Genomic DNA, 17,695 nt, shown 5'->3' with positions numbered 1-17,695 from the left:
CGCCAACAGTGAGGGTTGACGACTTCAAAGGAAGGACGTTTTTCGCAGCAGCAATTGACAGTTCAAACGAGCGCCATCAACAGCAAAGGTTTGTTTTTTGAGTACAAAAGCATGAAACAGAATTCATAAAAAATACAACCAGAATCACCGAAAACAATAAAAAATAATCTCTGTGCTATTAGGGCAAGTTCAAAGAACAAAACCAAAAGTCATTCCGAGTAATTGGCACAAAAAAAATCCCAGCAACATCAAAAATTTTGCATGAACGATTCACTTTGACAATGAAGCGATTGTGCTTTGTCTTGCCCAAAACCCTATTGAACTCTGCAACTCTCCAACACCTCTGCATCGATTTCAGATGCTCCCGAAACAGCGCTTATCATTATCAAAACAACATGCAAATAATGTTCCATTATCAAATGATCGTGAGTCGCAGTTTCAGGCATTTGATAGCTTACGGAACGGCCTTTTTTTTTTTGGTCGTGGACAGACCAACCCAAACCCAAGTTAATTAACACAGAAAGTGGTATCAACGCTGTTTGCTTCCTCTAATCGGTTTCTCCGCGTGAATGGTTTCTGGGTCAACAATGATGGACAGCAATGATGCATCGTCGGTCAAATGAAGGAGCATTTCTTGCATTTAAGATTCAATTTTTGTGCTTCACGCTCATTAAACGATCGATTGCAGCATTCAAAACCCCCTGGAATCGGAAGGGAACTAACCCAAACAACTTGTTTCAATCACTTTTGTCCATTGCCGAAGCAATCTTTTCGAATGGTCGTCCTTCGCTGTAGAAGTGTAATGGCCACCGCTCGCAGCCACTTGCTCCAAATCTCTATCCCGCAACGACGAAAGACCATTTTCATCCTTTTTTCCCCTCACACTCCATCCCGAGGACATCGATGGAAACGAAACGGATCGAACAAAGCGCGTCTCGGAACCATGGCTGAGAACGTAGCAGGGACAGCGAACGGGAGAAGAGAAAAATAACATGATACTAATTAATTATCCTCTATAAAACATAAATTTAATTAATCTACTAAATACCTTCCCTCTTCGCACCTTCGTTCGTTCGGTCCTTTCTGCTGTTGCTGCTGCTGCTGCTGCTGCGGATCCTTTCTTTCTTTTCGCACGCTGTTCTCCCTCATGCCGCTCTAGTTGTCTTCCGTTCCGTCGGGCAAGATAACACTCAACCTTCCCTCCCCTCCCGTTTACTGGGTGGAGCGAATGGGGTTGTGAAATCCAGACACGCCAAAACCTGAGACCTTGCTTGCTCGGTCGGCTGCTCGGTCGGCTGCTCGGTCGGTCAATTCGCGAGTGCTACCGGTTTTAAGTGTCCGTCCAACCCGTCTCGAAACCCATCCTTCATTCCGCCTACCCGAACAGGCCCGATGGTTCGAGATGGATCCATTTTCTTCAGCGCTAAAGTAACAAAGTGCCTGCTAGCGAACCAACCGTGCCTCCCAGAGAGAAGGAAGTGGACTTTTATCGTTAGCACGCCGTCCGGTCCTCACGGTCCGATACCCTTTGCGCCGCTTGCGCCGCTTGCGAATCGGTCGCTTGAATCCTTCACCACCCTAAAGCACCGGCGAACGCGACTCACCTCCACGGCTCGAGGAAGAAAAATTAAATCTTCTCCTTAAGGTGACGACGATCGCTAGGCTTGAGAGAGCGAGAAGAGAGAGCGCGACTGCTGCTGCGGAAAATTTATGAAGCGTGCCGCGTTGTTAAAAAGGACGCAGTGAAGAAAAGCCTTCGTCGCCGGCGCTTCACTGCGGATGCAAATTGAAAGCTACAGCCTCGATGCGCCTTGCCCTGTCTACGGTCTACGGGGGAAGTATTGCAGAAAGAAAGAAGAAAAAACACGACACTCCAGCAAACCGGCGTATTAATTACAGACCCCTGAACCAGGTTGACGCCTATCAGCAACTGAAACGGAGAAACGATGCCATGGAAAAAAAGAAAGACAGCTCCACTATCTAGCCTCTCAAACAACTGGGCAGGTTGCAGGTTCTAATTAATAAAACTGTTTCTCTATTTAATAGTCGCGCGCCGTAAATTAATGAATGACGAAAACTGGATTAAGCTACCTTTTTATTGCTAAAACTTGTCACAGGAAACATAAAGCTAGCAGCGCGAATGCATATTTAAGCTTAATGAAGTGTTCGCAACCCTGCTCGGGCGGCATTTTAGATGTGACTCGTACGTTTGCGTTTTAATGTGCAATATTAAGGCAAAATATCAATAACCAATGTCGCAGAAACAAAACCTTTTAAAAGTGTATTTATACACATTTTTTAGCGCGTTTCTATTTCCTCAACGTCTATCGAATGGTGTGCAAAACACCCATCTACCCGCACCCCATGCAAAACATGCTACGATTAATGCCGGAAAGTGGCTTAGTGTTAAAATTAATCATTCCATGTTAGACTTCCAGCTAACCTCTCCCACAGGCTCGCCAGCATTTTGCTAAACCGTACTTGTTTGATATCTTTTTAATTAGAATTAATTCACCCTAACTTGCCCCTATCCTTTGGTGGGATTGTGATGCAGCAACGATTGCGAGAGAGTGAGTGAGAGAGGGAGAGAAAAGCACAAAAAACGCCCGGGAAACGCAACCCACCCTCGACGTCAAGGGCAAAGCAATTCTTCTTCCGCTTCTCAACCCGACCCAAAGGCGAGCAACAACAACGACAACAACAACGGCAAAAAACGCTCAGAACAGAACGCGTTCACCCCCTCAAACACACACACAGACACGGGCCGCGTTGGGAATGATTAATGGATCAACGCTGTTTGATTAGCTTATCTTTGGCCTAGGAGGCGTCTTGCACAGGGCCCCACCGTTCGCGGCACAGTATGGACCTTTCGATTGTGTTCTTTCTTTCTCGCATTCTTTTTTTTTCTACTCTCGTTTTGATTAATTTGGGTAGATTTTTTTCACTTCTTACTTTTTAAACACTTCTAGATGGGTGTATTTTTTATACAATACCTTTATGTTTTTTTATGTGTATTAAGAGAGTTTCTATTCTGTTCTTATTGCATTTACATCGTCCTATTCGCGTAAGGCTTCATTAGAACTCGGTCTATAGCCCAACCGTACGATCCGTCATTAATTGTTAGGTCAAGGGTGAAATTTGAACGGTTGCGCGAGGGTGCGCTTGGAGTCGAATTTTCATGCCATGCTTCGGTTAAAAGCTGTTGCCCCAAAAGAAAGTAGCAAAAAAACCTTTTCGATGCACATTTACATCTACGATTCGATTAAAGGGATGCAATATTTAAATTAAATTCTCCCTACAACGTATAATGCGAACTAATGGACGTATCTTCAGGGAGTGGCACAACAAAACGACAGCTTAACTTCTACAGCTCTTTAACGTTAAACAGTTTGCACTTTCGCGACGCAGTGTAGAGTGTCGTCGCCTACTATCAAAGAACAACGGCACAACTCCCAAACAAACGGCACTTCGCCACATCCCGCGCCACACATTACGCCAACGGAAATGGAAACCATTCGGGCAGCCTGGCGGTGGTGTTCCGTGGCCCATGCGACGTGTTGACTGAGGATATTTGTACGTAATTTATTATAACTCTTATCAAAATTAATTAAACTAATTTATCGCTGGAAATTAATTTTTCTCCCCCGTCTCGCCCTGTGGCACATTCCGCACCGTGGTGTGGCTTTGCGCCATGCGGAAAGGGATACAAGGATACGATGTGCCAAGAGAAAGTTTGGTCAGATTTGGAGTGCCAAACCCGGCGGTGGAACAAGGTGCAAATGGGGCAATCATTTCCGTATTTATTTACTCAACGTGCGGGAAAGCATTAACGTTCGTCGCCGTTCTGTCACCGTGCGTGGGGTGTGGTGGGTGCTGCGAAAAAACAGATTAAGCAGCCTAAACATAGCGATGATGAATAATTGGAAGACAAAAATAGCCATCAATCTGGCTGGCTGGTGGGGGGCTGAGAGTGTAATTATTTTATTTTAATTGTTTGTTTTTGATGTTGCAGCTTGTAAGCGCCATCATTCATCACTCATTCCTTTTTATTGAGGACGTGATTCGATCGCGAGTTGAGTTGAGGGGATGGTGAAATCGCTTCGAACACACGGTAACATGACCTCGAAACGGAACTAAACAGAATCAGTTTCGGAGTCTTGTTTAAGGTCAAAGCGGCGCTTATCTTCCTTCAAGGGCGACGGATTACGATAAGATTCGATATCTCGGTGTTGGCTGACTGTTGCAACTGCGTGTTATTGGGTTCGAAACTAGCACAACAGCCGAGATCGCCGTCAATAATATCATACGCTTATAAATAAATTAGCTTTTCTTTCTATCGGACAACCCCATTCATTACTTCCATTCATGCTTTACACAAATAGCAACAAATCAAACGATGAAGCCACTAATTGATTATAACGCAGCCAAGCCTCCCGAGCTAAATCCGAGCTCCCCCGACGCTGGGCGGCACATAAAACCTTCAATTGGTTGTTTGTTAGTCCACTGATTGCTTTCGTTGTTTGCTCTAGTGTTTGCTGAATTGATCGAATGAATAGAAGAAGAAAAAAACGTACAGCGGAAGAAGAAATCTAACACACACACACACACACAAACCTACCGCCACACAAACAATGCACCGGCCAGGTGAGGGTGCCGATCATCCCACGCTCCCCTACAGCTCCAAACCCAAAAGGCAAATGCGGAAGTTCAATCGCACCCCGGTTCGTCGCGACGCGTGAAGGCACGTCGCACAAACACAGCGCACTGTGATGAGCAATAATTATCGTAATTATAGTGTTTAGCCGGACGGTTGCTTTGCGTACACAATTAACAGATGTTTGTCTATTTGCTCGAGCTCGTGGCTAGAACTTGCCGGCGGGGGCGGGGAGGAGTGGGGAGAGAGGGAAGATACCAGACACTGGAAACACGCAACCGGAGCACGGAAACGGCTGCCCTGTGCTGTGTCGGATTCGGGCACTCAAACAGCGAACCACCGAACCCCGTGCCAACGGTTGGCCTATCCCTATGGTGGATCACGCGCTACCCACCGTTGTGCCCTAATGTGCCTGGTCAATAATTCACGCAGCAGGGTAACAGCGACCGTGATGGTTTGGTTGTCCCCGGGAGATTTACATTCGGCGACATTCGGTGGAAGGTTTTGTTGGAAAGTAATAAAGGTTTCGACTATAAAAATCACAGCCAAACCGCGGGAATCGATTTAGTCTGAGGATCTGCGAATCTGATACCAAGCGAAAGTGATGACAACACATCAGCATGTGTCGTCAAAGTGATAAAAAAGGTTCAATTTCAATTCGATCTCCATCAAACAAATGTTGCTAAGCGAATATGCAATATTCATTATAATTCCAACTTTCATACACCTTTTTCCCCCCAAACATTTCCAAAAGCCAGTGTTTCTCTCCCTAAAAGCCCATTTCCCAACACCTGGCCCTATCTACTACACACTCGAAATGATTTATTCGGCAGCCAACCGGAACTTCCGGACTCATGATACGCATGATTGATTGTTGCCAATTGTTCTTCCAACCAGGAGGACCCGGGGTACTTTCGGGAGCGGCCAGCAGAGAGTTTCATCCGCGATCATCACGTGAAACCTACACTCCAGCACACAATTGACTCCGACAAAACGCCGGTGCGCCGGAAAGTGCTCGTTTTCAAGCCGATACATAATTTATGGACAAATTGTTCTGCTGTCCCGCTTCTATTTCTACCCCCCAAGAGTACTGCAGGGACTGTAGCGACAGCAGCAGCAGGTCGCTACACTTGGCACAGTGCCCTTTTGGTGTGTGGCTTTTGCAAAGATTACTATCGCAGAACCCGGTGTCAGTGCAGAGTGCAGATTGGATCTGTGTATTATTTTTGGGGTAAGTGTGTCCTCCTCGGCTGCAGCTCAAAACGCTGATTACACGCATTCGTGACTGTGGTAACAGTTCCGGAACGATCTGCCAGACCGATGGGACGGAGATTAACCGTGACAAAGAAGAACACCGGGCAAAACAAATGTCAAACGGGCAAAGTCAAGGTAACGGTTTGGTACATTTGAAGAACAAAACCTCATAAAACATCCACCTATTTATCGTTTCAAGATGTACCAGAACGCGTTAAGCAAAGGAAGCACATTAATAATTCAACACAGCTGATTCACAGTTGCAGCGAAATTTACGGTTCTACAATCACTTGACCCGCTGGTGCCGGTGGACAAGTCAGTATGTCACGCTAACCAAAACACCCATCGCGCACAATTTCCATTATCGTAAATATAGTTTTCCACCATCAAACACACACACACACACGGATACGAGTCATCCGCACCCAGCTGGAACTGGTTCGGAATGATTTGTGATGAGAGACGGCAGCAAGAAGGCGTGAGGTTTGCCGTTCGTTCTTTCTTCGGAGAGCACGGCGGTGGGTGGACAGATTCGAACGATGGTCCGACACCAACCCCAACGTACGATATCCACACGTTAAGACGTTGATTAACTAGCGTCCCACCAAAGTCGAGCGGAGCGGCAGAGTCGAGGCCGGAGCGGCAACATCCCTTCGCCTCGTGCACCATCTTCTTCCCCTTTTCGGTGATCTTGTGAGATAAAAATATGACTTCATCGCCAACGGAACTGACCAGCGTCACACCGCCGCCCTCTGCCGGCGACATCCACACACAGACGACGACGACAAGCCGACCAAGTTGAACCAATTTACCGACCACTATATTTAGGATGAAAAATGGCGATTTCCTTCAAAAATCGCAACCGGCTTGGGGGTGTGGACGCGACGTCGACCATGCCGAGGGGGGAGGGCGGGACCACGCCAGCGAAAGAGAACCACAACCCCGTGTTTCTATAAATAAGGCAAAACCGTCCTGGCCAACACCGACCCGACCGACTCTCGCGCGCGCGCTCGCCGCCACATCAGCGAGGAACCGCGCACAAGGGCGACAAGGGAAGGAAATCGGGTTATTATTTGCGCTTATTATTGGGGCGGACAGCTGGGCGGCTGCGAACACGCGCGGCTGCGAGGAATGTTGGGAGGGAAGTAAATACTTCGCAAACCCCTTTTGGAAATGTTGATGACGCTTTACGGACAATTCCACCCGGCGAAAGACCCCGAAAAGATGATTAGATCAGTGCAAGATGCGCCAGCTTTAGTGACGACACTGACTGCGGTCGTAAAGGGCTCCGATTGGCCCCGATTTCATAACGCGGAATGGAAATCATAATCGTAAAAATAGACCATTTCTTCTTCACCGCCCGCGAACGGGGAGGTTTGGCCTCTAACAACAGCAACAACAACAACAACAACAACCCCCAAGACAATCATCACCATCGACGTGGTTGCGTCGCCTTTGTCGGCATCTCGTTTGCTGGGCGTTTGCTGTGTGTTGGAGCTGCAACACATCTGGAGTGCAGATTGGAGAGCCGTTTGCTGCACCCGATGCTTTACGGTATCTTTTTTTGTGTTGTATTGGACCAGCAAAAACCTATCAAGTCTTAAAAACGAGCAGTTTTAATCTTTGCTGCAAGGAAACCGAACAACCGAATAGTCTGTGATTGTGTAAGCAAAACTCAAAACCTCCCAACTGTTCAGCAGCCGTTCGACGACAGAACACACCACCGAATGCATGCTTTGCAGAAATATCAATTTCGCTAATTTAGTTTTGCTTTTCTGCACTCTTTGGCGACACGAGAGACAAACGGAAAGCAAGTAACGCCATTGGAAACCATTATTACGTACGTTTCGTGTTGTTGAGCACAGCAAACACGATCGTGCGCGGTGTACTAAGTGCTGCCTCGCATTTCCTCAAAGCATGATACCTCGAACCTCTGTACTGCGCGAAAGAAAAAGTGTGAAAATCGACAACGATCGGTACTGGGAAAATCGGTACCTTTCCCAAACCAGCGCCCGGGAAAGGGACACACAATTTCGGTTAAAGTTTTTTGTGTAGTTTCTTGCTTCCAGTAGCCACGATTCTCGGTTCTCGACGTACACGAACGCGTCCAATCTTCATCCACCGATGCCGGGGGACGGAGGACTGCGCGATAAACCACTTAAACTGCAATTTTGCCTTTGGCGCGTCCCGCTCGCACTCTCGAACGCGACAACTTTCTTCGCTGCATTGTCGAGATAATCAGATCAGTGCCGCAAACTGCCATCAATTGTTTCTCAATTTTCGCGCACCCTGCCCTTGTCCCCTTTCTTTTCCAGTCGTGATTCCAGTCTAGTGTTGCACGTTTTGTGCTCCCGCTGGAGTGGGTTAGTTTTTCCTTTTCCTCAAAGGGTAGCAACGGCAGGACAGGCACTGTGTTGGTGGTTTCATGTTCGCCTTTCGCTGGCGGAAAAAGCCATCATTCATTCGATCATTCAATAACGATAGAGTTTGGTGTTTGGTGTGCTTTTTTGGTCCAATATCCTTTGATTTTTCAATCCAGTCGCGTGTAGTTTGGCACATTTGAGGAAGTTAGAACGCGTTGTGAGCTTAAAATGCTAACTTTAGCTGATCACAAGGTACATCATGGCATTAGAAGGAAATGTGGTTTGTAAAAAAACTGTCCCCAATGTTGGGCAAGTGAAACCTCGAAGAAAGCTACTCCCAAAAAACCTTGCCCTACAAACTAAGGAACGTCTCCTCCCTGTTGCGTGTATTTTTGGGGTCGATTTACCCTCCCGAAACAGGGGGTGACCATTTCTCGTCTCACACCCATCTCAACCCCATTGCCTATTCTTTTGCTTTTCATTTCCATTCAGTACACACGTTTTGCGTGACGTTCCCCATTGCATTCGGCAGAATCGTAAGAACGACAACGAAGTTCAAACCAACACAAAAAAATACACGCACACACACACACACGCAGTTTGCAGACATAAACGCGCCGCTCAAACGTTCGTGGACGGCCGCGATCAGAACTGTTCAAAGCGAGCGGTGGTGGCTAGTGGTGGCACGCACGCCATGGTCCGGCGTCTTGCGGTGCCGGTCACATGGTTGACATGGTCTGAAGGTAAGGAGGGTGCACAGAACCTCCCAAAAATCCTCCTCCCCCCCGTCCTCTCCCGAAACGATCAGTCTGCGGCTACGGGGAATCGGAATCGACGACGTGACGGGCATGGCGCACAGCGCAGGAATGCGTCGGTGTTTACCGACCCCTCGAACCCATTGCCCCCTCACCCTGTGACACTCGATGCTCTCCGGGCCGCGGCCGGACGGACGTCTTTGTGGTGTACTTTTTTCTTCCCTCTTCTTGGTCTGTTGTGTGTGTTTTGTGTCTCTTCTTCGAGTTCTTCAGCTTCTGCTTGCGGTATGGATGCCGGCGTGGCATGTCATCGTGCGTCCCGCGGAAGCTAGAGAGTTGCTGTGTATGTGTGTGTGTGTGCATGTGTTTGGAGGTATAATTATGAGGTGGAATGCTGCTGCAGCGGGGTGAGGAAGGTCACAAAAAATACGCGCCATGACCGGAACAGTCAAACCAAGGGGCCTCCAGGTTAACAGCACCAACGTGTCCGTCTGATCACAGTTGGACATTTTCTCAGTATCCCAGTATAAGCATTGGCAACAGTTGTAGTGTTACAGTACAAGATAAGCCAGAGATAAGAGATTCGAACATCATTCTCCAAGAATCAAACATTAAAAACGGTTATAATCGAATAAAAAAGACAAATCTCTATCTCGAATATGTTCCACTAGGATTACCTTACCTTAAAGATGCCTCTCTCACTTCGACAACCGCCAGCCAAGATCTGTAAAAGTTGAAAAATAAAAAAGTTTATCATCCAGTCATTACCAATAGCGTACAAATTTATAGCCACTATAAAATTGTATTAAAATTACACACCTCCGGCACAGTGGTAGACGAATTAATAGAACAAATATAACAAACCAGTAAAGAACGGCCAGGAGGAAAAAAGAACGAACAATAAAACAGAACCCCGAAATAATATAAAAAAAGAAGAAGGCAAAACAACCCCGTGAACTGATGATAAGAGCAATAAAAACAAGCGGGCAAAAAGAGCTTAGAAGAATTTCAAACGACAGCAGCAACAACAGCACACAGCGAAAAAGAAAACAACAAAACCCCCCGAAAGAGATGATCATGATCAGGGAACCATCGTCGTTACGGGCACGGAGAGGTGGGAGAAGATCGGCAAGACCGCCGAAAATAAAACATAAGCAGACAAAAAAACACACGGCATCATCAACAACAACAACAACAACGGGACGGTAAGAACAACAACAAAAACAACAATCACACGCGGCACGACACATACGAAGAGCGATACCAAAACAAAAGGAAAGGAAACGACCAAAGCGGACCTTTCGATCGGACGACGCAGCGAGAACGCTCGAGCCACAAAGCAAAAGGTGAGACAGGCAGGGACAGGGCCAAAGAGGAGGAAAAATAGCAGCAGCAGCAGCAGCGGGACAGGCAGTCACAGAACTTCTTTGCGTGCTGAGCTGTTTAAGACAGTTTTTTTTTCTCTCTTCTCTTCTCTTCTCTCGGTTTTATGCTGTTCCCTGTGTTACGATCTCGCTTTCGCACATTTCGTTCCTAACATCTTTCTCTGTTTTCCCTTTCCTTTCTTTCCCTTTTCGTTCGTTGAGTTCTCGATCGGTTTCTACTGCTTCCTTTCCCTTCCCTACTCCTCGCCTTTGATAAACGGCAACGGATGCGATTGATGCGGACGGACGGGACCGAAAAAAAGGGATAGCGGGAGAAGGTGTGCAACGGGGGCACGGTACCAGCGGTGCAGATTCTTTTGTGTGGTTTTTCTACCTCTTCGGTCGTTCGGTGCGTTCTTGTATGTGTCTTTTTTTCTTCTTTTTTTTGCTGACTACACCGCCAAGGAACGGATGATGCCGCCGACCAAGAGAGTCGCGCGCGTACTGAGCCTCAACCACCCCCGGTCTCTTCCATAAACGAGCTGCCTGTGCGTGTGTCTGTGTGTCAAATGCCAGCATTGCAATGGAGCGGAAGGTACGAACAAGGAGAGGCTGACAGCCGCGCGAGCCGCCCGAGGTTAGGTGGGAAAGGTGGCCAGCAGCAGCAACAACCACTACGGGAGATGGCAATGGGTCAGCCTAAAGCGGAGGAATCGATGATGGATGAGGTGAAGAATAAATGGGACAAAGGTATCCGAGGGGTATGCGGGAGAAGCTCTCCGGACCATGTGTGGAGGATGTGTGGCATAGAACCACGGACAGGACGCTTGAAAGACGAGATCAAACCACGGAACTTGCTATTATTCGGAGTTGTGAGTAGGAGAAGATGTCAAATCGAAGTTGAAGCTTACGGCAGTGGAAAGGGGGATAGGAATAGACGTTGTGCGTTCTTTGAATGAACTCCAAAACTCGACCGCCATGAACTATACTAGACATCCGCGGACACTATTGCACCACTAACAAACATTAAAGAATGCACGCTACATCTACTAAACATTGTTTACCTGTCAATTATCTGCTTTCACGCGGAGATCCACTTTCACTTGAGCTTCAATGCTACGGTTTGATAATACTAAAACACTTAAATTAATACACATCAACACTATTACATAGAGCCAATTGGACACAAACTTTCGATGTAGAACACTCACTCACTTCACAAACTTCACTTGTATGTATGTCTTGAAATTCTGATGTCATTTGCACTGGGTTCCTTCAAACCATGACCTTCAAGGTATCAGCTGTGCATTCACGATGCAGTTTTAGTGCAGTTGACGAACTATCTTCACTCCTTCATTGCCAATTGCAAGATTTGCACAAACTTGAGTTCTAGTTTTGTAAAACATCAACAATTTGATTTCATTTCAAGTTAGCTAGCTTCACTTGGACATTTATTCACAAGATCAACGCGACTGACTCGTTCGCCGACTGTTTGCGACCGTCCGTTCTACCCATGCGGGTTGCAGCGAAAGCGACTACTAAACTACTTCCAGACTACCGGTTTGGAGCATCCGGCCGTTTTTCGCAGACACGGTGGACTGTTTCGTACGCGGCTCCAACGACCGACCGACCTACGCCGTTCGTCCGTTCAGTATGTGTGTGTTCGCGAAAACCTGCTCCTCTTCGCAATCGCGGATGACGTCGGGTCTACCCGGTGGTGCAGTTGATGTCGCCGTTCGTTCGGGTAGATCCCGTTTTTTCCCCAGGCCCGGCACTTTGGCCGTGACGTGTCTGTGTTGGTTGCCCCGATAGTGAATTGATTGTACGCTGTGCATCTCTCCGCGGCCCCTTGTTGTGTATGGGTGTGTGAGTTATTTAATTCGGGCTCATCCCAATTGCATCTTCCGTTAGAGGGATCTTCTCCCTAAGGTTGGGGCAGCAACAAAAAGTTCCGATGTCGGTGGAGTCGTACCGTCTTGCTCGCGAACTGCACATTGGGAAAACCATGTGCTCCATCTCGTTGAGTGACTCGCTCGTGGTAGAACAATGAGTTGAGCGAAGATGCTTCATCTCACCGGCGTGAGCGGAAGAGAATGAGAGATTGGCGTAGTGAGAACGGAGAGTTTTGTTCCGCGAGAGAGAAAAAGAGCGAGCAACAAACGTAAGAGAGTGAGTTCCGTTGCGAATGAAACGAGAGCGGCTCTCACGGAGTTGCAGCTGCAGGTGAGATGCATTCAGGGTGAGCTACAGCTCACTATACGGGCAGCATCATCTGTTTCTGGTATGCCGGCTCGCTTTTCCTCTCCATCCGCCGGCGGAAAGTTGGAAAATCCCGAACCACACGACACGAAGCAGGACTACGAACGGGCTATGTGTTAGCGAAAGGCACGATTCGCCGCCACACGGGAAAACTTGGAGGTGAAGTTGGTGGATTCCGAAACAGAACGCCCGAGTCCCGATGGAAACTGTGTTTCGTGGCCTTCCCCTTTGCTACGTTGGCACACCATTACCACCACCAACGACGATTACTGCACGACGCATTCGCGAGGATACTTTATTGCAAGAGGCGGTACGGAATAGAGCCGGGTTTTAGTTTTTAGTTATGCTTGCATTTTGCATGAAAAGCGATGTATATGGGAAATGGAAACCTGAACAAATGGATTTTTTTAACGACGATTTGTTTGTCTAATTAAAAAAGAAACTCTGCAGCAGATGAAGTATTGTTTTCACACAAATTCGATTTTCTCTGAAAGATTAGAATCAAATACCTGCAAGTTTAAAGTTCATTTATTGCCGAAATTTTCATCATAATCTTGCTGCAAATATTCTCTACTTCTACTCAAACCACATTTTCTCCATAACCTTCCTTGTTGAACAAGTGTCTGCTCTTTAAAATACAGACAATTTCATACCAATGACACATTTTACCATTCTCCACCCGCCAGATGTATCAATCAAGCATACAGCAAACATTCAACAACTGACAGGTAGGTTCGGGGAAGTGTAACGTCAAACGCAACGGCACCAAGGCGAAAACAAAACAACCTGTACTATTCACATTTCCACCGCCTACTTACGATTTACAGCGCAGCTGGAGCCTGCTCTATCTGACACATGGACCGGTTTAAAAACCGTTCAAATGACATTCGTCGAAAGCGTTGAAGCGGCCCAAGTTCCGGCTCCGGTGGTGTGTTTTGTATGTGTGATTCTGTTTCACTGGGTCGGCTGCATTTGGCAAATTTTCTTCTTCTTCTTTTTTGCGTTTTTGCGTGGTGTGCTATTTCCATTATTCTCTGCCCGGTTAGTATGCAGCCAGGTTAGCTTGGTGTAATAAAACATACACAAAAATCCGACTCCCTCTGACATGAAGCCTCCAGCACACGATGCGTTGTGCATGCGAGTTTTTTTTCGTTTCGGTATCAAACTTTGAAGCTCCATTACGAGTCGTGGAATAAAACTTTATTTGTTTAGAGATGTCAAGCAGAAGAAGAAAGCAGGAAGGGACATTGGAGGAAGGGCGACAACAGGTCCAGCCAAACAGAACTAATCAGATTCCCATTTGACACCGATTTGCTTTCGCGTTTAGTCCGTTTGGTTGTTTTCTATTTTGTGTTGCTGTCAAATGTTCAAAATTCTCTCATGTTTCTTGATTTCTTCAGCTGGTATTTAAATGTGTTTGTGGTGTTTTTGCTATTTTTGCAATTCAATGTTTGCCACTTCTTTTCCGGTTTGGACAGCACGTGAAGGAACACTTGTTATGTGTTGGAATGTCAATGTAATAATGGTTCTTTAAATATCAACATGAAGGCAGTGATTTTGATCGATGTTTTCATGGTTTTTTGAAGCAATATTGCATATTTTTTCAGTTAGTAAAGTGAAGAGTTACGAAGTAATGTGACAGCATGATTTATCCATATTTTCCCAAACTTTTGCGTTACATCGCTGTAGCACCACAACGACTTCAAGTTGTAAACTCTCCACGATACAAATAGGAGTGTTAAGTGTGCTATCAATTTTCCAATACAAAACCCCCACCAATCCACCATTTGGGCCAGTCAACGAACTTAACCTCCACGGCATACGGCACGACAACATGCATCGCGAACGCGAAAGAAAATAAGAAAAAAACGCTAAAACAATTCCACCACACACACACATCCAGTAGCAGTAACTCAACCCACCAAGACACTTCTTGGCCAGCCCAAATAAACAACAACAAAAAAATGGCCCCAAAAACTGCACACCACCTCCCAAAAGTGAAACACTCCCAAGCACACACTCTCGCACACATCGCAGCCAAGAATGACGAAAGAGGACTGTGCAAAAGAAACGCGTTGAACGAAGAAAAAAAAGACCGGTACGTAATTGTATTCATTATATGGTAATTTAATTCAAATTTTCTGCCCAAAAAGCTACCCGCGCGACGTGACGCGAACGGAAAAATTGAGACAATTTATGCATTCGGCTATTTATACCGCACCGCGCCGCCACGATGCGATTGGAATGGCACCCGATTGGGTACTGGCGATTCATTCGAACCGTATTTTGACCCGTCCACGTCGGCCCCCAGTCCCCAGACCTTAGTAGAAGAGCGTCCTCCGTGGTTTTCAGGCCACGTTTTTCGGGTGTTGTTGAATGAAGCGGAAACACGCGAAACATAATCGCACATCCCGCCGGGTTGCTCCCGGTGGCCAGTCTGGCTGTGCCGCTTTGGAATGTGTGGTGGCTTATGTATGTAGTGGTTTTTTGGAGGTGAACAGTCTGTAAATTCGAATGGAGTAAGAAGCATTAGATGGTGTTACTCAAGGAAGGTCAATTTTTCTTTCCATTTTCAACTAAACATAGATTTAAAGGTGTTTAAATACTTGTTCTCTAATTTTTAATTGCTAATGAGATAATTATTACATTTTTAAGTATATTATCTATTTAATGTCTCTTTATTTAGCCACTATCTCCTCTATTCACTGTGCTGTTGTCCACTGTATTTCATGTCTTAAATGTTGTACTATTGTACGGCTCTCGCTGCTCGATGAACGACGACCGGGTGGCGACCGGAACGGTACAAAAACGGTCCCCGGCGAATGCCTACAATAGCTTACAATTGAAAATTTATTTCATCTCTTTCTCTCTCTCTCTTTTTGCATGCTGTTGCATATTTGTATCGTGTCCCAGTCCTCAGAAACGGCTTCAGCAGAGCACCAAATGGATTAAAAAGTAGCTCGCCACGCCATTTGCGGCCACATTTTCCGGCGTTAGCTACTGTGTGTGTGTGTATTTTCTCCATGTAGCCCCCACCAGCAAGTAAAAAAAGTAGTACACTTTAAATACAAAACTCCCAAAAAAAAATAATACACTTTCACAGAAAACTATTTGCCAAAAACCCCGCGAACTGTCCGACGGCTCAACTGCCCGTACTCTGCCACGGCTGGTTGAGCGCGAAAAGAACGATCCGCCGCGCCGACGGGGGATTTTTGTTTTTTTTTAGCGGTGACGATGAAATGGGCCGCCTTGCAACGACCGCCCCGAAAAATAATAAGACAAAACCATTGCCGCACTACTACTACTAGCCCCCGTTCGCCTCCAGTTTCATCGACCACGGAGGAAGCACGGATTTTCATGAACGAAACGAAACGGCACTGGCAATGGAAATCCATCCGTCACCGTGACGGGAAACGGTTGGGTATGGGAAGGAGGGACACGATTCTAAAGGGGGGGTTCGGTGGTGAAACAAATCGAAACAATGGGCGATACTGGCCGTGGCCGAATGGGGTGGCAAACCCCAACCCCCCAACCACGATCCTGGTGGCCGTTCCCGCGGTCATGCTGACCCACCGCAAAACGGCCACCATTGCTTGCTACTGACACACACACACACACACATTAAACGACACATGACCGCACCGTGGAGGACAGCAACAAAAAAATTGGTTGGCAGTAGTGTTACCCGCCAAAAAATGTAACCCAAAGTACGGCATTTTGGGGGATAGGGAAGAGTTTTCAGCTTTTTCCGGAGGGTGGTGCTGCTGCTACTGCGAAGCGGAATGGCTAATGGACCAGAGACCGGATCGGGCCTTTTGTTTTATTTCGCTTCCTGCTTGGTCCCCGGTTGGTCCAGATCTTTTGCATAGTTTCGGGGTGAATTGTTTTAATGTTATTTTATTATGCTCGGAACGATGCACAAAGGAAGAAATTGTAAGACAGGAAAGACTTTCCTTCATGTAGCTTTTTTTTAAATAAATTCAAGTGTTCCAATGCTACATTCCACTTCATTTGATTTGACCAAAAGTATCAAACCCTCAACATCGAAAAACATCATTTTAAATCGCTCACTCTCCGCCATGAAAACAACCCCGTCAAACAACCACACACACGATTGGTCACATTCACGATCGATTGATTACTGAGCCGATTGATGTCGTCTGCCTTCTTCTTTACGTTCCAGGCTGCTGTTCGTGTCCGTCGTGCTCCCACCTCCACGAAAAAAATGAATCGTGGGAAAAAAGCTCCCAACCAGCTTGGGGCGGTTGAGTGAAGCGAACGCCATCGAAAGTTAATCCAATTTTTCCACCCCAAATCAATTCGATCGAACGGTGGTTGCCCGATCGAACGAAGCAGACACTCATGCCACTCACACCAGCCCCCAAAAATCCCTTGTAGTGTGTGGAGTGTTTGTACATTAAATACTGCTGCTTAAATCTGCCGCCACCATGTGTGTGTGTGGACATTCTAAATCACGAGTGAGATTCCATTTTTCAGTGTTTTCGGCTTTTGCGGGCGTCCCGAGGATCAATTCCGTTTGGCTGCATCCTGAGCCAGATTCTGTCACCATATAGGTGTCGGCAGGGCGATTAACACGTTTTGGAGCGAGAGAGAGAGAGTGAGGAAGAGGGAAAGGAAGGTACAGTGCCACAGCATCCATCTCCTTGCCAAGTCCGCCTGTCTGGATAATGATGGGACCATCATGTTGGGAAGGTTTGCGTGGTCATGCGTGGCTTTCCTGCTTGTGTGTGTTTGCGACGAATGCATGATCGGTTGAGTGAATATAATGCTCGTGCTTTTTGTACAGTGGATGAGTTTAGGAATAACATCTACTTACAAAGGACTCTTGCTTTCAACAAGTAGGATGTGCTTTGAGCACGTTGAAATATTGTCATCTTCAGCACAATTTCAACACATTTATTTCCTCTTCATTCGCATTTCAGTTTGAACGAACGTGTCCCCATGAATTCCACAACTAAAACATATTGATTTTTCGCTGCTAGTAAGCCCCACACATTCCATTCAGCGGTGTTTTAAGCCTAGCTT

The 17,695-nt window shown here is 46.6% G+C and overlaps 1 long non-coding RNA gene across 1 annotated transcript in view; it reads right to left on the bottom strand.

Moving 5' to 3' along the window:
* Positions 1 to 12,404, bottom strand: part of LOC125907301 (uncharacterized) — a 35,746-nt gene extending 23,342 nt beyond the window's left edge. The window contains exons 1-2 of the long non-coding RNA XR_007452583.1: positions 11,455 to 12,404; positions 9,709 to 9,750 (exon numbers count right to left, since the gene is read on the bottom strand). This is a non-coding gene — a long non-coding RNA (uncharacterized LOC125907301). The remainder of the gene's footprint in view (positions 1 to 9,708; positions 9,751 to 11,454) is intronic.
* Between the last annotated feature and the right edge of the window lie 5,291 nt (positions 12,405 to 17,695).

Source organism: Anopheles coluzzii, chromosome 3 (genome assembly GCF_943734685.1).
Source record: "Anopheles coluzzii chromosome 3, AcolN3, whole genome shotgun sequence".
NCBI classification, from domain to species: Eukaryota; Metazoa; Arthropoda; class Insecta; order Diptera; family Culicidae; genus Anopheles; species Anopheles coluzzii.
Note: the sequence above shows the minus strand (reverse complement) of the source record. Positions and strands in the feature narration are given on the sequence as shown.